The sequence below is a fragment of the Lynx canadensis genome, chromosome A1 (genome assembly GCF_007474595.2).
Source record: "Lynx canadensis isolate LIC74 chromosome A1, mLynCan4.pri.v2, whole genome shotgun sequence".
In the NCBI taxonomy this organism is placed as follows: domain Eukaryota; kingdom Metazoa; phylum Chordata; class Mammalia; order Carnivora; family Felidae; genus Lynx; species Lynx canadensis.
This window is the reverse complement of record NC_044303.2, coordinates 77,459,623-77,482,906: the sequence shown is the minus strand read 5'-3', so window position 1 is coordinate 77,482,906 and position 23,284 is coordinate 77,459,623.

Below are 23,284 nucleotides of genomic sequence, written 5' to 3'. Positions count from 1 at the left end.
AGCACTTAGTACTACATACACATTTAATAAATAGTTGCATACATAAATATTATTTAAGAACTAATGTCTTCTGAGTTTTAGGTGAGAGCTCATTTCAGTACATAAAGCCTCTTATATTTCTTTAACATGGATGGATTCCAGATACCTATATCGTTTTAATAGATATTTTATATGTAAACCCACCATAAAGATACACACACATACACATGCTCAACACATTATAAACTTCCACAGACTCACATACACCTCACTTTGTCCAATCTGTGAGAATTTGTCCAGCTGGAATTTGCATAGTAATGTTTACTGAATATCAATAACTTTGCTGTGGCAGTAGCGAAAATATTAGTCCATTTTTTGGAATAGCCTAATTATGGGATATATAAATTCCTGTCATTAAATGATTATCAAAAATAAAATTTGTAATAAGCACCTGAACTAGTATGAAAAAGAATGTGTCTCCTTTCAGGATGATGTGACGCTGGTTTTAGCTTTGTTTAGAACACTTCTTTAAGTCTGACTTACTTACTCTGAAGATAATTAAAGATAACAAAACAAAAAGTCATGGAAAATTCAACTTCCAATAGGAAAAAAAAAAAAAGAATCATTATCAGGGCAAGAACAAAGGGGGAGTTTCATCTTTAAAACGTGGCTCTTAGCTTTGATAATATAAGTTTTCAATAAAATGTCTTCCAAAAGAAGTTCAATCAAATGAAAAAGCACCCAAGATGTGTATGATTAAAAAGTATCAGCAGCCTAATCCATCAAGTGTATTCGGGATATTGCTAATAAACCCATAAAGAAATCCTTTCCAGATTTTGTATGCTCTTCCCATTCGCTCAAGAGCAAAGTTTTTTCATTCATTTTTATCCTTTATTCATGTCTTCCTCTAGCCAGCCGATAAAGGTTGATTTCGCAACTAGGAGTACCAATATGCTCCAGGGGTTGGAGAAGCTACGTCCTTGCTTTGGAGGAATGTAACATACATGTGAGTCAAGACACAAAAATATCCAAAACCAAGATATGACCTGGAGTCAAGAAGCATCAGAAAGAGAGTAAGACACTTCTAGCAGCCGTGATCTAGAAAGCTTGATGGAGAGGGAGTGGCTGGACCGAGCAGATAGGACAGAAATGGGTGGCAGGGCTTTCTGGGCGCAGGAGAATAGAAGTAATATAAAAGGGAGCAGTACGGTAGGGACTCAAAAATAGGATTACAAAGGTTTTTGAGAGCAGATTTTAGAAATATTTGCTATCGGTCATTCATTCCATCAGCATTTGGGGAATACACGAGTCAGGCCCTTTTGGTCTTAATTGGCACAGTGAATGAAACATGTGCCGATCCCTGCCTTCATAGAATCTACATTCTACGGTGATTCGGCATGGGGGGTGGAGGAGAGAGACAACAGGAGAAACATGCAGTATATGTCATATATGTATATATGTAATAGGTCGACTTATATCAGAAAGCTTCTTGTGTATAAGTTCGGCTTAAACTCACCTTTCATGAATAATTGAGATAAAAGCTTATGTAGTTCCCTATTAGGGTTATCGGAAATTACTAACCGCCCTAGCTCGCTTCTGTAACTTCGCCTGCTTGCTAAATGGATAATTTAGGTTGCAAAACGCTCCCCCATCCCTTCTACCAAGATCTGGCCTAGGCAAAGACCAACATGTAAAAAGTCAGGAACTCGCTGCCCCATGGTATCTTAGGTGTCTAACTATGATTGATCATTTTAAACCCTCTTAGAACAAAGAACTTTAAATTGATAGGTTCCTGCCAAAACTAACGTCTGTATGTCACAATATAATTGGCTACCATGAAATGCTGTAAGTTGTAATTGGTTAACTAAATAATGACGTATTCTGACTTGCTAAAATCCATGTAAGCTCACTGCTACCTTTGTTCGGGGACATTCTCTGCACTTTTCTCCTTAAGATCAGGAGATCAGGTTTGGCCTGGCCGTGAATACAATCTTGCCTCGCTTCTATTCGGCCTCTGGTGGTTTTTTCGACAGCACCCTGTTTCATATAGCATATTATATGAGGGCTGAACGTTTGAAGTAGGGTGTCAGGGATGGTGTCACTGAAGTGACATTTGAGTGGCAACCAAGCAGGAAGGGGTGATGTGGTAAGCCCTAATGATACAGAAGGGAAGAACATTCCAGGTTAAAAAAAAAAAAAATAGCCAGTGCCAAGGGTCTGAGCTGAGACCATGCCCTCTGTGTCAGAAGAACAGGGAGGGACCCATGACATTGGAGAGGAGTGATCAAGACCTAGGGGAGAAGGGGGTGAGGGCAGCAATATGGAGGCGCTAGAAGCAGACCTCAAAGAGGTGGGCTACTTCAAAGGCTCTGGCTCTTACGTGAAATGGTATGAGAAGTCTCAGAGAGTGAGTCCATCTCCTTAGGTAACTAAAGGACCATCTACTGAGCATGTATTCTAGAGGGCAGGGGTGGAAGCCAAGGCAAGAGCTGCAAGGCTGTAGAATGTCCACAGGGGGTAATGGCGGCCAGGACCAGTGCGGTATGAACGGAGTGGTGAGAAGAGAGCAGGGCCTGGATACTGTGAGGGTGAAGTTGACAGGATTTGCTGTGGAGGTGGGCAGGAAATGGCAGATCAAAGATAACTCCAGAGTTTTAGTCCTAAGCCATTGAAAAGAAGGAGTTGTCATTAACTGGAATGGGAAGACTTTGGGAAGAGTGACTCCGGGGTGGGGAGCGGTTAGGAATGTGGCTCTTTTGGTACCCAGGGGGTTCAGTTTAGTCATTCATTATTTACCCATTGTTTGTTAATTATGCTTATTAATTATGCTTGTTATGCTGAGATAGCCTCACACAAACCTACAGAATAAGGCTTCTTCATCAACTGATAGTTAAGAGCTTTACCTCTTTAAAGAATCCAATATTGCCAAGGTCAAATATCATTTTTATTTAGGTTGTTTCTTTTCAGCATGACACAGAAGTGAATAAAATAGGTGAGGAGAAGAGAGGGGGGAAAGCATAAAGATGAACTATTTCTGTGAAGCAGTCTCCAGAAATTCCATAAAGCCAAGGGAATGAGAGAAGTTTCCAAGGGGTCTATCTAGTCAGATACTGAAATAGACAAAAGGTACCATCAAGCTCCATATATCCAAAGCTAACCCAGACTGAAGAAAATGATAGAGCCTTTCCACGAGAACGGGGGCTACCCATTCCTCTCCTCCCCACATCCAAGAATATCTTAAGTACCGACTCCGATTCCAGTATTGAAAACTATGGAAACATAAATTATGCCTGGTGGCCCCAAGGTTTAATAACCTGCCATATTACAATGAAGAGTTGTCCTATCAATATCAATCACAGAGGACACACGAAGAAATCTGCCAAACATATAGGAATCTAAAGAGCAAGGCGTCTTATTATGCTTCCTGTGCAAATGTACACTAAATGATTTTAAATGCCTGTTTTTCAGTTTTATAAATGGGCAAGCATCTATTTTTTGGCCTATGATTTGGCCAACCCTGGCCTTCCATAGAGAAACATGCATGTGTGTGTTTTCGAGAACTATTTACAATATTGGATGGTCACATCTTTTAAGGATGCAACTAAAGCTTTCATTTTGGAGAATTTAATTATGAGCACTGTAGTAACTATTATTACCCGTGTCTCATACATCCTCAGGTTTGTTCTATGGAACCTCTGAAACAACACTTTTTAAAAAGCATTATATACCCTCATTTCTAATTTGACACGCTGGTATTCTTTTATTCCTTAAACTTTCATCTTTTTAATAGGAAATAATTGTCTAATTCATATTAATTTTATGTATATAGGGTTTTTCCCCCTAAATTAAAAATAGAAACTTATTTTCTATTGGCTATTTTCTATTTTCTATTGTCTATTTCTATTATCTATTTTCTATTGGCTATTTTCTATTTTCGGTTGGCTAAAGGGCTGCCTGAAGCCCGTTTGCCATTAATGAGTTTAACCTCAGGAAAAACAAAAGCAAAGCAAATTTTAGTCCATTCGTTGCACATTGTTAATGCCAGCAGCAGCTAAACTGAACAGTATAATGTTGTTTCATGCAAGAGGAAGGAAGGAAGGAAGGAAGGAAGGAAGGAAGGAAGGAAGGAAGGAAAGAAGGAAGGAAGGAAGAGAGAGAAAGAGAGAGGGAGGGAGGGAGGAAAAGAAAACTAGAGAGGAAAAACTGGAAAGCAAAACAATAGAATTTTTAAATGAAAATGAAATAATGCTGGGGCACCTGGGTGGCTCAGTCGGTTAAGCATCCAACTTCAGCTCAGATCACGATCTCACAGTTGGTGAGTCGGAGCCCCTCCTTGGGCTTGCTGCTGTCAGAACAAAATTCTATTCCCATCTGTCTCTGCCCTTCCGCCACTTTCTTTCCAAAATAAATTTACAAAAATAACAAGTAGATACATACATACATACATACATACAACGTACATACATACATAAACAAATAGAATGGAAAATACTGTATATGAATAGACTGTGCCAACTTCAGTAGTGCTCTGTTTCTCGCTTCTGGTCTGGCTTCTTGTGATGGACCATGTGTTCGTGTCTCCCCCAGATCCACATGTGAAAGCCTCCCCCACTTGGGATGATACTAGGAGGTGGGGCCTTTGGGAGGTGACGGAAGACGTGCCCTTCTCAGAAGAGGAAGAGAGACCAGAGCTCTCCCTCCACCAGAGCCCAAGGTGAGAAGACTGCCATCTACCAGCCTGGAAGAGGACCTACCAGAACCCCCCAGATGGTGACATCCTGATCTCAGGCTCCCAGCTTCGAGAACCATGAGAAAGAAATATCTGTCCTATGATACTCTGGGATGGCAGCCCAAGCCGACTGCACTTTCCCTTGCCCGCCACCCCCCACCCCTCCCCCGCCCGTCTCGATCCAGGCTGCAGTCTCTTGGCTGTTCCTCCAGGGTCACCTGAAGCCCCAGTGCGCCGTCCTCCTGCTCACTGTGCTATGCGGGTGGGGGGGGGGGGCTATAGGGCTGCGCCCTGACCTCAGAGGACCCAGACTCAGACACTGTGGGGAGTGAGTTTACTGACTTTTTTGCTGGTGCATTTGCTCGCATGCAGACAGGTATGTCTGAGTATGTACGACAGGTATGTACGAGGTCAAAAGTGTCAAAAGAGCTACTTCATCCTAAGTCCTTCCTTGCAAACGTCAAACAATGGGCTATTTAGTTTCCCAGTCTTTAGAGTGGTCTCCTGAAATGAACCATAAAAGGAACTTCCTTCACATTGCGCATTGCTGCTTGGAATACGCATTCATTTGTGTCTAACAAACGAAACGTACCATTCAGTCTCGATGCGGTCTAACCTGTGACTCTAAGGATTGACTTCCAAGTGCATTCTTTTTTTTTTTTTTTTAATGTTTTTTATTTATTTTTGAGACAGAGAGAAGAGTGTGAGCAGGGGAGGGGCAGAGAGAGGGAGACACAGAATTTGAAGCAGGCTCCAGGCTCTGAGCTGTCAGCACAGTGCCCAACGCGGGGCTTGAACCCACAAACCGTGAAATCGTGACCTGAGCCGAAGTTGGACGCTTAACCGACTGAGCCACCCAGATGCCCCCCAAGTGCATTCTTAAGAAAAGTAGCTCATGTCTTTCCCCTCCAATATTTTGCTGTCCACCTGCGCAGCTTTGCTTTTAGAGGTTTGCATTTTAAACTAGTCACAACCCAAACGTATTGCTTGTGTCAGCTGTCTGAGGGACACATTCCTCTCATGATAAATGTGAGCGAGCGTTACTACCTCGCTGTGCAATCTTGACACCATGAGAGGGACAGTAGGCGACCACGGGATGTATAAGGTACTTCTTAATATTTAAGACATATGCTTCTTTCTTTAACTGAATGCTTTCTAAAGATGAGAAAAAACAAGTCATTGAATAGAACTAAATTTACACATAGCAAAGTCATGCTTCATGATTTTCTTTAAACAATTTTTTTTAATGTTTATTTATTTTTGAGAGAGAGAGAGAGAGAGAGAGAGAGAGGAAAGGGCAGAGAGAGGGAGACACAGAATCCGAGGCAGGCTACAGGCTCCAGGCTGTCAGCACAGAGCCCCACGCGGGTCACGAACTCAGGAACCGAGAGATCATGACCTGAGCTGAAGTCAGACACTTAACTGACTGAGCCACCCAGGCGCCCCGCTTAATGATTTTCTTAAATACAAATGTTATGTCCATCAATCTCTTTTCATGAGTAATGATAAAGATCAGGGGCTGATCTCAGTTCTGTGGAGCCTTCAGCTTAACAAATTTTTGTGTTTTCTTTAACAGAAAGAAAACAAACAAGTAATACATTGCTAAGCACAGCCGATGGCTCACTGTGAGGCAGCTGGTTCTCTTTGTTTCCATATCTCTACACCCTCCCGAATTTCCACCTACCTCTGTCTCCTGTGCTGGCCTCATTTCCCCAATTGGTGTCTTTTAAAGGGATGCTTTGGTTTAATACCACGACTTCTCATGCAAACTCCCTGACCTGCAGACCCAACTATGAAATGGGAAGTCCTCACTTATAAGTCACACAGCTTACCCAAGCCGGAGCAGTCACTCAGATCAGATCCAGAGGAACTTCAAAATTCCCTAACTTCACAGCACCCCCCCCCACACACACACACACACACGTTTCCAATCAGTGATGAAGTGCTCTGTGGTCTCACCTCCCTACGTGACTCTTGGGTTCACCGAAATCTCTGGTGTGTCGTCAGCATACCCAGTAGTCTGAGCTGTGATTGTCACGTTGATGGAGTCTTTAAAATGCAGCCTTGTTTGACTTTATCAAGTGTCCCTTCATTGTTTGCTAAATTTCAATAGACATGAAAGCTTTTCAAGGCCAAAGGCTGTCTCTTATATTCTTCCCTGTTACTTGATATGCTTCCCCCCTAATTAGCTCTGGGCTCTCAGCAGACAACTTCATCATCTCCTAGACAGAAAACAAAAATATTAAAAAAGAGCTGAACTCCTTCAACATCCAAAGACCAAGTATATTGATCTATAGGCATCTGAATCCGTGTTTATTTTTCATTCCTGTTATGATAGAAGGGAAGCCCTCTTGAAAACTCAGACTCCCCCCACCCACCCCTTCACCTGGGAAGGATTCCACCCCATTCTTTCTTCTTACTGCTTGTTCAACATCTCCAATTCTACCAACACTTCCTGACAATGATTCACCATAATTATCGTTCCCACCATTAAAATCATTCACCCCTGGGGCGCCTGGGTAGCTCAGTGGGTTAAACGTCTGCCTTTGGCTCAGGTCATGATCTCACAGTTCATGAGTTCGAGCCCCATGTTGGCTCTGTGCTGACGGCTCAGAGCCTAGAGCCTGTTTCGGATTCTGTGTCCCCCTCTCTCTCTGTCCCTGCCCCACTCACACACTCTCTTTTTCTCTCGTAAAAAAAATAAACTTAACAAAAAATGAAAAAACAAAGCAAAACATTTACCTCTTCCTGGTTCTCCTGACCTCTTCAATCCTAACACTTCCTGAAATAAACTCCACATTCACTACTTCTTCGGTCTAAGCATGAAAATGGTGAGAGGGGCTGGAACGGAGACTGGCAGGACGGAAAGTTTTCGGAAGAGGCAGGCCAGATATCAATGAATGCATCTGAGCACTTCCCTCAAAATTTTAAATTTGAAGGGAAAACCCGGCAATAAAAACAGGTAGCGCTGGGAAAGGTAGAGAACATCAAGTTCCTTCACAAACCCATCAGGATCATCTACCACAGTGAATAATCAACGCTTCCACGGAAAGCACTCATTTTTATAGGAGCTACCTGAGATGTAAATCACGCTGGGTCTGCGAGAGAGAAGTCAAACCACCTGAAATTTGAAACCGCATTGGTAAATTCATATTAAGGAATAAAATAAATATGGGGGGAGCCTTACAGGAAGCTTTCTCTCTCTGAAGTTGCAATTAATGTTACGTGAATTAAAAAAAGGGGGGGGGGCGCTGAACTGTAGGCACTTGAGTCCTGTAAATTATAATAGAATCCACATTATAGAGACCAGCACCTGAGACTTGCATTTGGATTCACAATTGTTACTTGTCTGGGTTTCACTGTGAATCAAACTAAAAGAACTTTCTGACACCCCGTCTCTCCGCGGAGATTGTCACAGCTCTTCCTTTTGAATGTGTCGGCGTGAAACACAGGGGCAAACACATTCGTGTTCATTCTTGTGCTCTCCCCCAACACATTCTACACCTCCCTGATAGGGATTAGCTGTTTAGAGCGTAAATGCCCCGAGGTCAAGGACTAAATCCAACTCTTACGTATCGCGAGGCACACAGGAGGGCACGTCATTGATATTGTTGATGGTAAAAATGATCAGCATCAGGGGTTGTGAACTCCGCTCTGCTGAGGCTGTGGGCTGTAGAATGCACCGTGCTGGGGCCCGGCCTGTGCACTGAAAGATATTAGCAGCATCCTTGGCCTCCACCCTCTGGATGCCAGTTCCATGCCCACCCCTGTTGTGGCACCGAAAAATGTCTTCGGACATTTGCCAGATGTTGAGGACTACAGCTCTGAAGACGTGCGGGGACGATGACTGCTCACCAAGGTAACACAGCACAGGGCAGAGGAAGGACGCGGGCCCCTGCCACATTCCAGCCATATCATCTCGGTGTGCCGGGCCAGGGAGGGCAGAAAGAGGTATATGCAAGCCATAGGGTCTCCCTAGAATGTGATAAAATTGCCCACTGGAATCCAAACTAGTAGACAGCATTCTGTTTTTAAAACTTTTTCTATGAGGAGGCAATTGAGAATTGATGTCCCAGTGGTAATAGGCATAAAAAAGCCATTGGGGGGGGGGGCATAGGTAGATTAAGCTTTTTATAAATCAACAGTGCAATGTGACTGACTGCCAAACCCACTCCAATTTGATCGATTTGGTCTTCAGCTGCATTAAGAGTTGCATAATTTATTTAATGGAGAATTTAATACTCTGTACTTTTAAGATACATTTTGGGAATGTATAATTTAAGATAATTTCTGGAATGCCCTCAGACTACATTTGAAGAATATCTAGGCATATAGGGGGAAATACTCAAGGAATTGCAAACTGTCAGAGAAATCATTCCTCTCAATACAGAAGAAACAGTCTTAGGAGGTATGAGATGCTTCAATACTGCTTAAACTCAAGCACACCCCCAAAGACCATTGAAAAGGATATTGTAGGAAGGGCTTAAATTCCACATGAGCAATTAAACTTGAATACTGAGGCCCCTTCTAATCCTGACAGCCTAGGTTCCTTAAAATCATCATTTGTTTTTTTTTTCTCTCTGGCCCATTTAAGACCAGGACCAGAAGGGTGCCTGGGATGGGTCTTCCCAAGCCTTCAGGGGAGAATGAACCCTCCAGCACTTTGTGTCTCGATTTCACATGAATTTAAATAACTCAATACTCCTTCACCAGTGTCTTCTCATGGTCTTGTTCTCTTAAGAGCAGGATAAATATCAAGTCCCTGGTCAACCCTACTTGGCCTCTGCAGATACGTAGAATGTATTCCAGACCAAATAAATTATTGACTCTTCTGTTCTAACACAACAGAATTTATCTTTTCTAAACAGCGTTAGTCTTTATTACCTAGTGCATCATTATTTATACAGCTTGGGTTTAGCCACGAGAAGGTCACCACTGAGGGTACGATCAGATTCAACTGAAGTTTCCCACCAATAAAGCTGTTCTGATACAGCGGGCTTGTGAAGACGTCCTCAAAGACAAACTTCCAGAATCACTTGCTATTCCCCATACATTGTGTTCCCTATTTCCTGGGAAATATACAGGGTCTTCTCGTTCACTAATGTCCCAAGTATTAAGTTTGAGTCACTAGTGAGCCCAAAGTGACCCAATGCCATCACATGAGTGGGTCCCTGTTGTACAGTGTATACTTGCAGAATATGATGTGATCTTGCTTAAGAATATAAAATTTCATTTGTTTCCCATTCAACCTGGAGATGGCCAGTGTGCACGAATCTTATTTTTTCTTGTAGAAAACATAATATTTTATTTTTAAAATGCAGCATTATATCTCCAGCTAGAAAACATTCCAAATCATTGAGATCCTCTCTTGTTTAAATATCACTCACACCCTTTTGTGTAATCCCAATCTTTAAATTCTAAATCAGTTAATCCTCTACCAAGTAAAATATCAAGTTGCCTCTCACCGCAAAGTCAAACATAATATAAGGGCAAAAGTATTCTACAAATAAAATCATCCGACGAAAGCCTGCCACAAAGGGGCCATCCATCTTTCAGATGGTTTCAATCTGAAACCAGACTGGCCAATTTTCATTGGCCCTTTTCAGCAAGGTCCTTCACGTGGACTTACATGCACCAATGTGCTCGCTTGACTCAGGATTGTTGTTGAATTTAGTTGACGGTGGTAAAATTAAGCATCAGGAAATTTGCTTTTCTCGTAATCATGAATCCTGAATCTTTTCATTTCTGCATTCGATATTTCCTACCTGTAAGGTGAACTCTGGTCCAGGCCGATCAGTGTGATTAGGATTAGTAAATAAACACCTAAAGGTTTGCAAAGATCCTAGATGGATTATGCCACAGAATTTTAGACTAGTTCTATGACTTCATAGGCGATCCTAGGGTTCTGATAGTTATGCACATGGGAACTTAGAAAGCCCGGGAAAATGTAACACATGGGAGCATGCCCTTGTAAGGTCTTTGAGGAAAGATGTTCTATTGTTTCCTCCTGCTTCTGTAAAACACGCATATGCAGTTGTCAATCTGCTCGGGGCTCTGTGTTTTCTTCCCCTGTGACCCTCTACAGGTTGCTGTCATGTCAGCCCGGAGGAGAGAAGAGAGACCACTGGACACATCCAGGAAATGTATCCCTCTGTGTTCATCACAGGATAGTATCTGGACACAACCTGCCCATCCACTCACAACACTCTCCAGGCTTTTCTCTCACTCACTCCTTGGTTTGTCCATTCAACAAGCTCTTGCTGGGAGTTGAGCAGATGCTAGCATGCTCCACACCATGCCTCCTCTGCCCACCTCTGGCTTCAGCTGCAGATGGATGGACAGCTCTCCGCTTTCTGACAGCTTCCTTCCACATTCAGCTCTGGGTGGCTCTCAGTTTTTTTTTTTTGTTTTGTTTTGTTTTGTTTTTTGTTTTTTTTGTTTTGTTTTGTTTTGTTTTGTTTTTGTCTCTACGCTTCCCCCAAAGCCTTGAGAGCACACCCAGTCTGGGCATCCAAGAAATTGGGGATATGGTTCCCTGGGACAACCATTACTGGTGGTTGGAGGGATGGGTAGACAAATGCCCCAACCTGCCTTCCTTCAGAGGAGAGTTCTGGGCTCCACGAGATGCTGTTTCTTGGTGGGTCTCCAGAGGATCTGAGCCCCATTGCTCATAGTGATAACCACTTTTTCTCGGCCTTTTCAATGACACACACTTTACTGGCTTTTTCCTTCCCCATGCCTTCACTCTTGGAATCATCTTCCAAATAGACTCCCCAACACCCAAGATCTTATCTCCGGCTCCCTTTTTGAGTGAACCCAAACTAAGACATTTCCCAGACCACTTAAGTTCAATAAACTTTATTTGGCTATTAACCCTATTCTAGGAAATGTGCTCAGGTTTGAAGATGAGCAATGCAATAGCACATTCTGATCCCCGACAGCAGGTGTTTTCTTTGACGGAGTGACACCAATAGACACATCATCACAACGCAATACTATAATTGCTGTAAGTACAGCATGGCCAAAGGTTTATGGCAGCTCAAAAGAGACAACAACAAATCCTTGCGTGGTGGTGGCAGTAGAAGCAGGGAATCTGTTCGGGAAGGCTTCCAGATAAGGTGTTATAACTGATGCTAGATGTATCAAATAATAGTGTGCTGCATGGAAAAAAAAAGAAAAAGAAAAGCAGAAGTAATCTGAACAAAGACTAAAATCGTGGAATATTTATTCCTTCCATGTTAGTTACAGAGCACTTACGACGCGCCAAGTTTCCCACTAAGCCCTGGGACCATGTCACTGAAGAAGATAGCATTTTGTGTGAAATTCTGTCAGGACCCACTGTTCTGGGCCCCCGAGAACTCCACTGACTTTCCGCTACACTGTGAACATCGTCCCATCAGGGACTATGTTGTCTTGTTTGTTTGTTCTTTTTTAATTTCGTGCAGAATTTATCAAACCCTCCCCTCTCTAAAGTCTAATGCCACTTATCCATCATTTTTAGGCAGCCTAACGTCTTGAGCCATTTTGAAGAGTGGTTTGATGCAGAGGTGAAGGCACCCACGAGGATGTGTCTGAGGAGCTTAAAAATGTTTGGCTTTCTTGCACTCGAATTTCTAAAATGAAACCATTTTCTTGGTTCAACGCTTCCCTTAGCTTCTCAACCCACGCTACTCTCAGCCTGGAAGCCTGCAGCTTGTGAAACCCGCAGCCGAGTGAGGACCTCCCCCGGCGATATTCACTCAGGAAATTCTGATCCGTAAAACCCGGAGTCATTCAGGAAACCAGCTCTTGAGACCTTCATCTGGAAAGCTCCTCGTGTGGTGGGATCAAAAGTGGAAAATGCAGGTGAAGGGGGACTCCCAACCTATGAAATGCCCCGCCACCGAGGTCTGTAGGACAGATTTGTTTGCTGCTAACACCTGAGTTCCTGTCTCCTAAACACAACTTAGCACACGTTTTCACACACCCAAGGAAGATGGAAACCCGGGGGCAGGTATGGTGAGCAATGGGACTGATGCACCCTGGGTTTGTCTTCAGCCATTGGAAGGTCCATGCTTCTCGTTCTAAAGTCAGGGTGCCCCCCCACCCGCCAGCCCTGCACCCCGTCCTGGTTTTTAAATGATGAGCCCAGTTTCTCAGCTCAGTAAAACTGCCTTGTTTTAAATATTCCTCTCATCTATTTTTTTCCTCCTCCGGGGAGCAAAGTATTTCCTGACATCTGTTTGAATTTGGTTTTTCTTTAATTTCTGTGTAGGCCTCTCTTTTTCCTATCATCTGCCCCGAACTGAAAATAACATATGGGGTTGAAGGGTTTCTTGCCGTTTCTAGAATAATATGACCTTTTACCTCAGGGGACGCCAAAAGGGCACTTGTGCTACCTGTACGTGGATCACGTGGCCAGTGCAACGTAGCCACCTCGGTGTTCGGGGGACTGAAACAAAGCTGTGTGTCCCTGGAAACTCCCCACCAATATTTCATAAGCCAGGAATCCTTACTGAGAAAGAATGATGGATGGCCTCTGTTACGGACTGAAAGGTTGTGTCCTCCCAAAACTCTCATGATCAAGCCTTAACCCCCAACGTGATGGTATTTGGAGATGGGGTCTTAGGGAAGCAATTAAGGTTACATGAGGTCAGAGGTCAGAGGGTGGAGTGCTCATGACAAGATTAGTGCCTTTCCAAGAAGAGACACTAGAGAACTCTCTTGGGATCTCAGTCTCTGCCATTGTGAACAACACAGCAAGAAAGCGGCTGTCTGTAAGCCAGGAGGAGGATCTCACACCAGAACCTGACCCTGTTCCCACCTTGATCTCCGCTTCCAGTCTCCAGAACTGGCGGGAAAATCACAGTTGCTTGACTAAAGCCACAATGTTCAATCACAGTTGTTTAAGCCACCCAGTGGCTTAAATGGTTAATTATGGAGCCCCAGCAGACAAAAACTCTCTGTTACAGAGACTGTCCCTGTTGCCTCTGTATATCCCATAATGTCCTCTAGAGATGTGTTAGGGGACACTTCCCACATTTGGGGCTCTACTGACATCGATTGGACCATATTCATATATTCCTTTGGATTCCCTAAATTCTGGAGACTCATATCTAGACAAAGACTTTGCCTCTCCATAAGCAATAATGTTATTTGGAGCATGTTTTTAATGTATTCGTTATAGACTTTTTGGAGAGTAAGTTGAAATGGAATTTATATGTACGTATACACACATACTTGCCCCCCCACACACACACACACACGTTGCACCTATGACGTCAGCAAAAGATTCTGCCAACCTAGATTCTTTGTGATTCACAGTCTGGAGAATGAGTAAACAATTGGAAGATGGAGAAAAGGAGTTTGTGAGAAGTGTTTGCTGAAAATTGCAAATGAATTCCTTTTAATGTTCTTTGAGAAATGAAAGTAAAAATTAGAATTCCTTTTTATTTACTGCTCAATAGTGGGACTCCTTTTCCAACACCACTCCATGCAAAGACCATGTCACGTGGCTCCCTGCTTGGATTTAGGATAATATAAAACCCGTCACTGAACAGTGCTAACAAGGTCAGTTCTGCTCCAGCTTGTGTCTCTTTCCAAAGGACACCATCATTTTCTACACTGAACGTGTCTTTGAATGAAATATTTTATGAAATAGCCACTTTTTGCTTTTTCAAATTTTTTAATGTTTATTTATTTGATTTATTTTTGAGAGAGAGAGATAGAACACAAGCAGGGGAAGGGCAGAGAGAGAGGGAGACACAGAATCCGAAGCAGGCTCCTGGCTCTGAGCTGTCAGCACAGAGCCTGACGCGGGGCTCGAACCCACGAACCGTGAGATGGTGACCTGAGCTGAAGTTGGACGCTTAACCAAGTCACCCAGGCCCCCCACGAATAGGCATTTTTTTAAAACAGTAAAGTGGCATATACATATGAAACAGTAGAGGGAATGGAAGGAAAACAGAACTATCAAAGTAAAACGTGGATATGGGGGGAAAGCACCATGAAGATCTGGCTCGTGCCATCACCTCTGCCAGGACTGCAGCAAAGTCTGCACCGAGGAGATACAGCAGGACAAACGTGTGCCGAGGGCCCACCGCCTGCCCAGTGCAGCTGGGCTCCGGGTCAGAGGGTGGCTGTACCCTCTCTGAGTGACACCGGCAGCCCTTCTGCATTCCCTCGTCCATTGCCCCTGGCCATCTGTATTTCGGGATGCTCACCAAAGAGTGGGAAAATACTTTCCTCTCATTTCCAGCAGGAAATGATTTCTGGGAGTGATTGACTACTCTAAATGGTCTTCGTTCTAGCATCCACATTTCCTCAGCCGAGCATCTCCTTTTATAAAATGGAGTATCTGTTCAGACTGGCCCACAGTCCGATTCTCACGGTCTCCCCGTGACCTTGGAAAGGAAAGAACAGCCTTGGAGGAGCTTGTTGGGATATGGTGTTCCTTAACTGTCAATTATGAACTTCTAAATTACGAAGATGAAGAAAATCTTGGAATATTTCCTGAAGGTCCTTATTCCGTGCTTTTGTCAAGTCAGTTCAAAATGTGGCATTACGATGAAATGGAAGACATAAATAAATGATTTTAAACATCCTAAGAGCTTTTATTTCCCAAATTAAATGATACATGAATCTCTTTAAAAAAATGGATACAGGTGTTCAGTTTCTTTACAGTTACCTGAAAAGTGATTTCCTGAAGCTGACCCAAGTAATGCTCCATGACGATTTTGCATCAGTTCTAAAGGATTGGGGTGTCCAAACTGGGTGAGGAAGGGGGAAAAAAAAAAAAGGAGCATGGGGCTATGAGATCAAAGCATGGACCCGATAGGAGGAAATGCTTTTTCTCTGTGGCTTTGAAAATCTCCTTTTCAAGGGATCCCCTCCCCACCTCTCCGGCTTTGGCATATGGTATGTGCTACAGACAGATACGCAGTAATACAGCTGTTAAGTAGCTGGCTCGCTTGCTCCGTGCTCCAGTCCAGCTGGCCGGCAGCAGCCTGAGCTCGGAGAAGGAGCCGATTCCTGCCAGCTGTTTGCACAAGAAAGTAGAGAACTGTTGCTGCTTACCAGCTTCTCCCCCCTAAGCCACTTTAGCCGAAGCTCCAGCCCAACCAAGTACCCCGACGGCTACTCCCGGCTAAGCGCGTGCACTCCGTCCACTTGCCGCGTGGCCGTGAACGCAGGTGCCGTTGGGAAGGTTTGGAAACCTGCGCCGTGAACAGAGCAGGAAAGGAGGGATCTCAGTCCGGCGCAGGGGGTGTGTCGGGGGTCCCCCAGGGCTGCCCGCCTACACAGGCGGCCAGGAGACGCGTCTGGTCTGCGCAGCCAGAGGACCCAACGCGAGGACGTCACCTGGCTCAGTGGCTTGTTTCTGGCAGACGATGCATCAAACGAGAGCTCTGAATTTGAAATGAAAATTCGGAAGGAGGCTGCACCTTTCAAAGCCTGAAGAGCAAATCCATGTCTGGAAGGCTGGGGTGCAGGGGAAAGGTCATGTGACCAGGGGTCCGGGGAAGTCACCAGACCATTTCTCTTAGACGGGGGTGCCGGGCCGCATGCCTTTTAGTAATGTGGGGTAGAAAGAAGCCTTAGCATTTATATTTTCCTGAAGACCAGGAGTGCATTTTGTCCATCATGTTTTACCATGTTTTGAATGGACACTTTTTAAGGGTGATTTGTTATCTACTCTGGGGCTCTAGAAGAGGAAACTCCAGTCCCCCCACTGGTCTCTCCAAAGCCCGCCCAATACCGTCTCCCACCACAGCCCCATGTATGTCCTCACAGGCCCCTTGATCTTTGTGCCTCCTTGATCCTGGAAGCTCTGTGAGGTGGGGAGGAAAGAGCAAAGACTGATTCACGGAAAACGAGAGGGTTGCAAGATTCTCTGAAGGGATTCGCACCATCAGAGATACTGCCAAGGCCTACAGATGAGCTGACATCTTGACCCCTGGGCAGACATGAAGGCGAGAATGGGGACAATACACAGAGGCCCTGCCTTTGCCAGGAAGGCACAGACCACCAAGCAACGCTCATGTTTGCCTCCTGTAATGGCTTGCTTGAATAATTGCTTTTCCTATAATTGCACTGGGAACCTCCCAAGCCCAACATGCATGGCGGAAACCTACAATCACTGGTCACAAGCAGTTCATCTGACCCAGTGGACGGCAATGTGCCAGGGCCTACCATCCCAGAGAACCCCGGGAGGGTTCTAACAAGACACCATCCTTCCGACCTGCCTCATAACTGTATTGTGATTCATTGGCTGTCCCATCTCTTGAGATTTGATGGGCCCTTTTATCTTTCCCCAAGTGCAACGAAAAGCTATCAGAGAACTTAGTTGTGCTGCCCATGACGGGGGAGAAGACGAGAAATTTGTTGTAGTGATGTAGCTATTGTAGAACATGGAACACAAAACAGATTTAAAAAACCCAAATTTATAATTTACAAACATCAGAGGCCGGTTGTTGAAAGGTCAGAGAATAAATGAATGAATGCTGATTTTCCCTCAATACATAATGATGAAATATTTTAATTAAACAGAGTTGGGGAAAAGATAAGAAATATTTTAAAATAATATTTTAGGGGCGCCTGGGTGGCGCAGTCGGTTAAGCGTCCGACTTCAGCCAGGTCATGATCTAGCGGTCCGTGAGTTCGAGCCTCGCGTCAGGCTCTGGGCTGATGGCTCAGAGCCTGGAGCCTGTTTCCGATTCTGTGTCTCCCTCTCTCTCTGCCCCTTCCCCGTTCATGCTCTGTCTCTCTCTGTCCCCCAAAAAATAAATAAACGTTGAAAAAAAAAATTTAATAATATTTTTGAAGTTTATTTATTTACTTTGAGAGAGAGAGAGAGAGAGAGAGAGAGAACATGAGTTGGGGAAGAGCAGAAAGAGAGGGAAAGAGAAAATTCCAAACAGGCTCCGTGCTGTCAGGGCAGAGGCCGACGCGGGGCTCGAACTCACGAATGGTGAGATCATGACCTGAGCCAAAATCAGACACTTAACTGACTGAGCCTCCCGGTGGCTTAAATAAAAAATACTATTTAAGAGGAACCTGGGTGGCTCAGTTGGTTGAGTGTCCAACTTGATTTCAGCTCAGGTCATGATCCCAGGGTCATGGGATCGAGCTCGATGCTCAGCACAGAGCTTGCTTAAGATTTCCTCTCCTCCTGCCTCTCTCTCTCAAAATAAAATCTAGTATTTTTAGACATCGGGGTTGAAATTAAAGAACAGAATTTCTCTTGTAATATACACTGTATTTCTGCGATTCATCTAGGACCTGTGGATAAAACACTTTCAAATACTCTTTTTATCTCCCTGGCCGCCAATTTTATCACAAGTAGAAGCAATGCTTTAGGAAATAACAGAACATTGACTAATAAACACTGTCTGATTCAGTGATTTATTTTCTTCAAAAGTTATAGCTGTGTTCAAAATGATCCCCAGTGAAGGGTCACACATTAATTTAAAAATATTTCAACAGGAAAATTTATCTGTGAACTCTGTGATGCCACCACATTACTGTAAAACACCTTCTCATTTTTGTCCCCCTCTACGGGCAGCAATCATATCAACATAGCTCTCCAATACTACTAATACTCAACAAGATGAATATGTTAATCACCTTCTGTGTGTAGAATGCTGTATAAGACAATATGGCGGGGTAGGGGGTGGGAAGGGAAGGAAGAAGACAGGAAAGGAAAAGTCTGCTTTAAGGAGACTTTCTACTACTTATGATCCTAGTGAGCCAAATCCTTTCAATGCTGAAGAAACTATTGATTGAAGTAGAGTTTCTGGGGGCAACAAGAGAGGGGAACAACCTCCGTAAAATTTTTCAGAGCAGATAGGCTTAGACGAAGAGGAGTCAAGAAGGTGTAAAGATGGGTAGCAGCAAGCCATGTCTGTTATGCCTCATAATTAATAAATTTCTGAAAATATTGGAAGAAATAGGAGTTATTATTTTAGTGAAGAGAAAAAAGTCATGGATCTTCCAAAGAACCCTTCCAAAATTGAGTGACTTGGTCTTAAGATATTGCTTCTCATACATATACACAGGTCATTGGACCAGATTATATTATTTTGATCACATTGGTGGACTTGAGGTTTATGATGAAGAACCATAGGTCAGCTGTTAATTTCCTGCCTTCACCAGTATAAGGCTCCCTCCCTTGAGGTTTGTTGGGTAGTTTCTCTTTCTCTACTGCTGAAACCCAGGGACTATTTGCCACACTCTTACCCAAGAACAGTGGCCCTGGAAATAAACCTTATAATGTAGGAGACACTGGGAATGTAAGTAGAAGAGAGACCCAAATAATGTTTGGAGCAGCAGGGAAATATGAGCTTCAGACAACGCTTATTACTATGGTAAATCCACCTTCCTTTCTGAAGTCAATCTTCCTTACTTTGAAAAACAAAGTCTTAGTGCTAGCTAAAGCTAATAAGTATTCGCCAAACTCATTGTGAACGTCTCTACGTTCATATTCTCACTCATGCCAATTGCTTATGATGTCGTGGGGAACATTAAATGAGATTATACAAGTATGGTTCTTGCCCCAAGTCCTGGTACTTAACTAGCTGTCAATGAAGATTATCATTTAACAATAAATCTTTTGTGGTCCAATCTTTTTGTGGTCCAAACCCAACTTTTCTATGTATCTTTTCTGAACATTTGAAGCTGTTGTGATCTATTCATAGGAAAAGGGGGCTATTCTTCCAACGAATCGTTAGCCTTTTTTATTACATACCGAGTTTAGGAGCCTCTGTCTATACGTCAAATACCATCCTGAGCTGAGTATCATATATGACAAGAAAGTTAAAATACTAGAACACTACGGCGAAGCATTGTTAGCAGTATCGTAAAGAATAAATACATGTGAAAAGAGCCAGAAAAAAATGATCAGCCACTAATGAACTCCTCAGTCTTTAGAACGTCTTCCTCTTGCTTTGGTTCGACTATTAATTCTCAGTAGTCTTGTGACTTGGCCAAATTCCTTAATAAGGGGGGATGTGTTCATTGCAGATGGTACTCGGTCTGCCTTCCTTCTCAAAACTGTCTTCAAATTATATTAATTTCACCCACTGAATTTTTGTCATCTCAGCACTCTCCTTCTAATTGCTGTTCCACGTATCCTTGAAGTGCCAGAAAAACGAATCCCTCCTAATATTAATGTCCTCTGGGGGGGGGGGGGCGGAACCCCACACCTGTTGAAAAAGATGTGACAAAATAGGTGAGGGAAATGTTATAGAATTCTCTGGTTTGGGCAGAGACAGAGTAATTCCTGAGTGGAGTAGGAATTAGAACACCCAAAGTAAACTCTTTCATTCTCTGGTTGTTACTACTGTTTTCTGCATCTCTGCCAGCTTTAGTAATCCCCTTTTCCCACTGCGAGATCTGGGACTAAAAGAGATAACTCTGCTACTTCGTTGGGATCTATTTGTGTTCATCTCACTTAAATTTAGTAAAGGCTATCTTGTATATAACTATTGTCCATTCATTCACTTTTTAAAATGTTTTTAAAGTTTACGTATTTATTTTGAGAGAGAGAGAGAGTGTGTGTGTGATCAGGGGAGGGGTGGAGAGAGAGAGAATCCCAAGTAGGTTTCATAGTTTCCGCACAGAGCCCCACGCAGGGCTCGAACTCCACGAACCTCGAGATCATGACTGGAGCCGAAACCAAGAGTAGGATGCTCAGCCCACTGAACCAGCCAGGCACCCCATTCATTCACTTTTTAAATAAACTCATCTGACAACTACTGTGTATCAGGCACAGCCCCTAGCCTAGGGATATAGTGGTAAACAAAATGGACAACCATCTTGCTCTGATAAAATTTTATTTGACTTGAGGGGAAAGGCTGTATATATATATACTTTTCATCCTATAGCTTATATTGTGTGTGTATGTGTAACACACAATATGTTAGATACTCTTAAGTGCTAAGGAGTAAAAATGAATAGATAAAAATATGAGGAGGAAGGTTGAGATGACATTTTAGATAGGATGGCCCAAGGAATGAGCAAAGAGAGAAAGACAGAGATGTCAAGGATGACCCCATAGCATTGAGTCTGAGCACCTGTAAGAATAAAGTCCAGTACCTGGAAGGAGTTGGGTTCAGAGTGGGTTCAAATGTCAGGAAATAACAGATTTCATACCCATTAACCATTTTCAGTATGAGAGTCAAATGGGAATGTTGGACACTTGGAGGTACAGGGCAAAGAGGTCTGGATTCAAGATATCAATTTGGGAAACAACCTCCAGATGCGGGTTAACATCACGTGTCTGGACAAGAGGCCCCAGGGCAAAAACAGGTGTAAGAGCAGAAGGTCTCAGCCCTAAAGAAGTCAGGGAGATGGAGAAATTGAAAGCCAGGAGGAAACCCAGACCGTGTGATTTCCGGAAAGCCAAGAAAAGAAAACACCTGGAGGCAGAGCATCATCTCTATCATATGCTCCCGAGGGACTCAGAAATGGCCCCTGGATTTGCAACATGGAAGCCAACACTGGATGACTGAGGTGGATGGTGGCATTAAGAAGCTAAACTGTGATAGACTCAGGCGGAAAAGGAAGAGAGAAATTGGCTTCTTAAGCATCAGGCGCTTTCCCCCCAAACCTTTCTTTATTGCGCGGATTGGCAATAAGAGCTTTTTTTTTCAGCCAAAGAAATAGATGGGTTGTTTTCTTGGAAAAAAAAAAATATTTGAAAGACACAGGGACACTTGTTTAGCGAAGGTGTTACTTGAGCAGCTTAGCAAACCCAGTCTGGTTTCCAATACCAGTGGCAAAACTCCTTCAATAAGGATGTTCCAAAACAACACTCAAGTTAGCTTTCAATCCAAAAAGCTTGAGGCATTTTTTTTCCTTGAAAATTGTAGGCTAGAGTATGATTACTAAAAAACCCTGGAAAGCTGGCATTTTCTTTTTTTAGGAATAATCTCTTAAAAGCTTTTTCTCATGTGCAAGGACCAAAATACCAGAGTCAACATCATTTTTCTTTTAGTTTCCATAGCCCTTCGTGGAAAATATTTCTCAACCTGGGAGCTACTCAAATTTGCACTCTGGAAAAATAAAAGCTACATCAACCTCAAGTACTAGAGAGGAAAACGCCAGAAGACAAATCTTAAAGTAGTAGATAGAGGGGCTCAATTATTAGCTTCTGTGCCAATGAAAGCATAACTGTGTGTGTGTGTGTGTGTGTGTGTGTGTGTGTGTGTGTGTGTGTTTCTACCTGGAAAGGTACAGGTACAAGGCGACTCTCATCTTGGCCACGTTAGATAATTAAAGGAATTATGTTGCAGTAGAAAGTATTACCGAAATCTCACTAATGATAGCTACCACTTGGCTTTCTAATAATAACTCACTCCCTTTACAATGAATAAGAAGCACATGGGTGCATGCCAGCGTGCCCTGAAATCAATTTCTGACTACTGGCAAGGTTCTTTTGCATGGGAGGAAAGATAAAAACCTGAGCTTTGCAGTAGAATTTCGATACATTTAAGAAATCAGAGATCTGATGCTGGTTAACTCCCAAAATGCCAGCCAACATTATTAGAAGTTCTGCATTAAGGTGAAACGGGGTCCTCTATTCAATCACCATTTGAAATCCACATGGGCAACACCTTTGTAACTTGGATTGTCATCCGTCGGCTCGCCTGTGATCAAGGAGCCCCGATTCAGCATGGAGTTTCTGAAGTCTAATATTTACCAAATGTGCAGTCTCGATCCCACGCAATCCCCTTTACAAGTTAGAAAATGGAGACCACTGGCTTCCTCAAAGTCCCGCAGTGACTTGTGATTTCAACTAAGTTGATCCACAAAGCTGGATCCTGTTTGAGACTTCTTTGGGCAAAGTTAAATCAGTTTGCTTGTCTAACACAGTGGCACGTGCCTTAATTTAGGGATAACCATTTTTTAAAAACTTTTTAATATTTACTGGCGGGTAAACAATTTTTAAAAAAATTTTTTTAATGTTTATTCATTTTTTGAGAGACAGAGAGAGACAGAGTGTGAGTGGGGGAAGGGCAGAAAGAGAGGGAGACACAGAATCCGAAGCAGGCTCCTGGCTCTGAGCTGTCAGCATAGAGCCCAACGCAGGGCTCAAACCCACAAACTGTGAGATCATGACCTGAGCCGAGGTCAGACGCCTAACGGACTGAGCCACCCAGCCACCCCAGGGGGGTAACCAATTTTAAAGGTACTTAAGGAATATAATTAGACCCCGTTATTAACTAAAAGTGATCACCCCAAATTTGCAGCATTATTATTTAAAATACAACATGACCTGAAATTTTATTTACACTTTCAGAAATTATGGAAATTTTGATATAGTCACAGACTATATATATGTTCCCATTAAAATAGTAATTTGTTTCATTAAGGAAGGACAAAACAAATAGGCTATGAACTTCCTTTTCATGACTCAATGTAGGGTTTCTAAATTTAACAAATTTATCCATGGGATATACTTACACCGAAAAGCCGTTAGCTGTTTATCTTACAGTCAAATTTAACTAGGTGTTCTGTATTTTATCTGTCAACCTAGAACAGCATCACAAAAAAAACAAAATACGTGGACAGCATTTATGTGATTCCTTTCTCGAA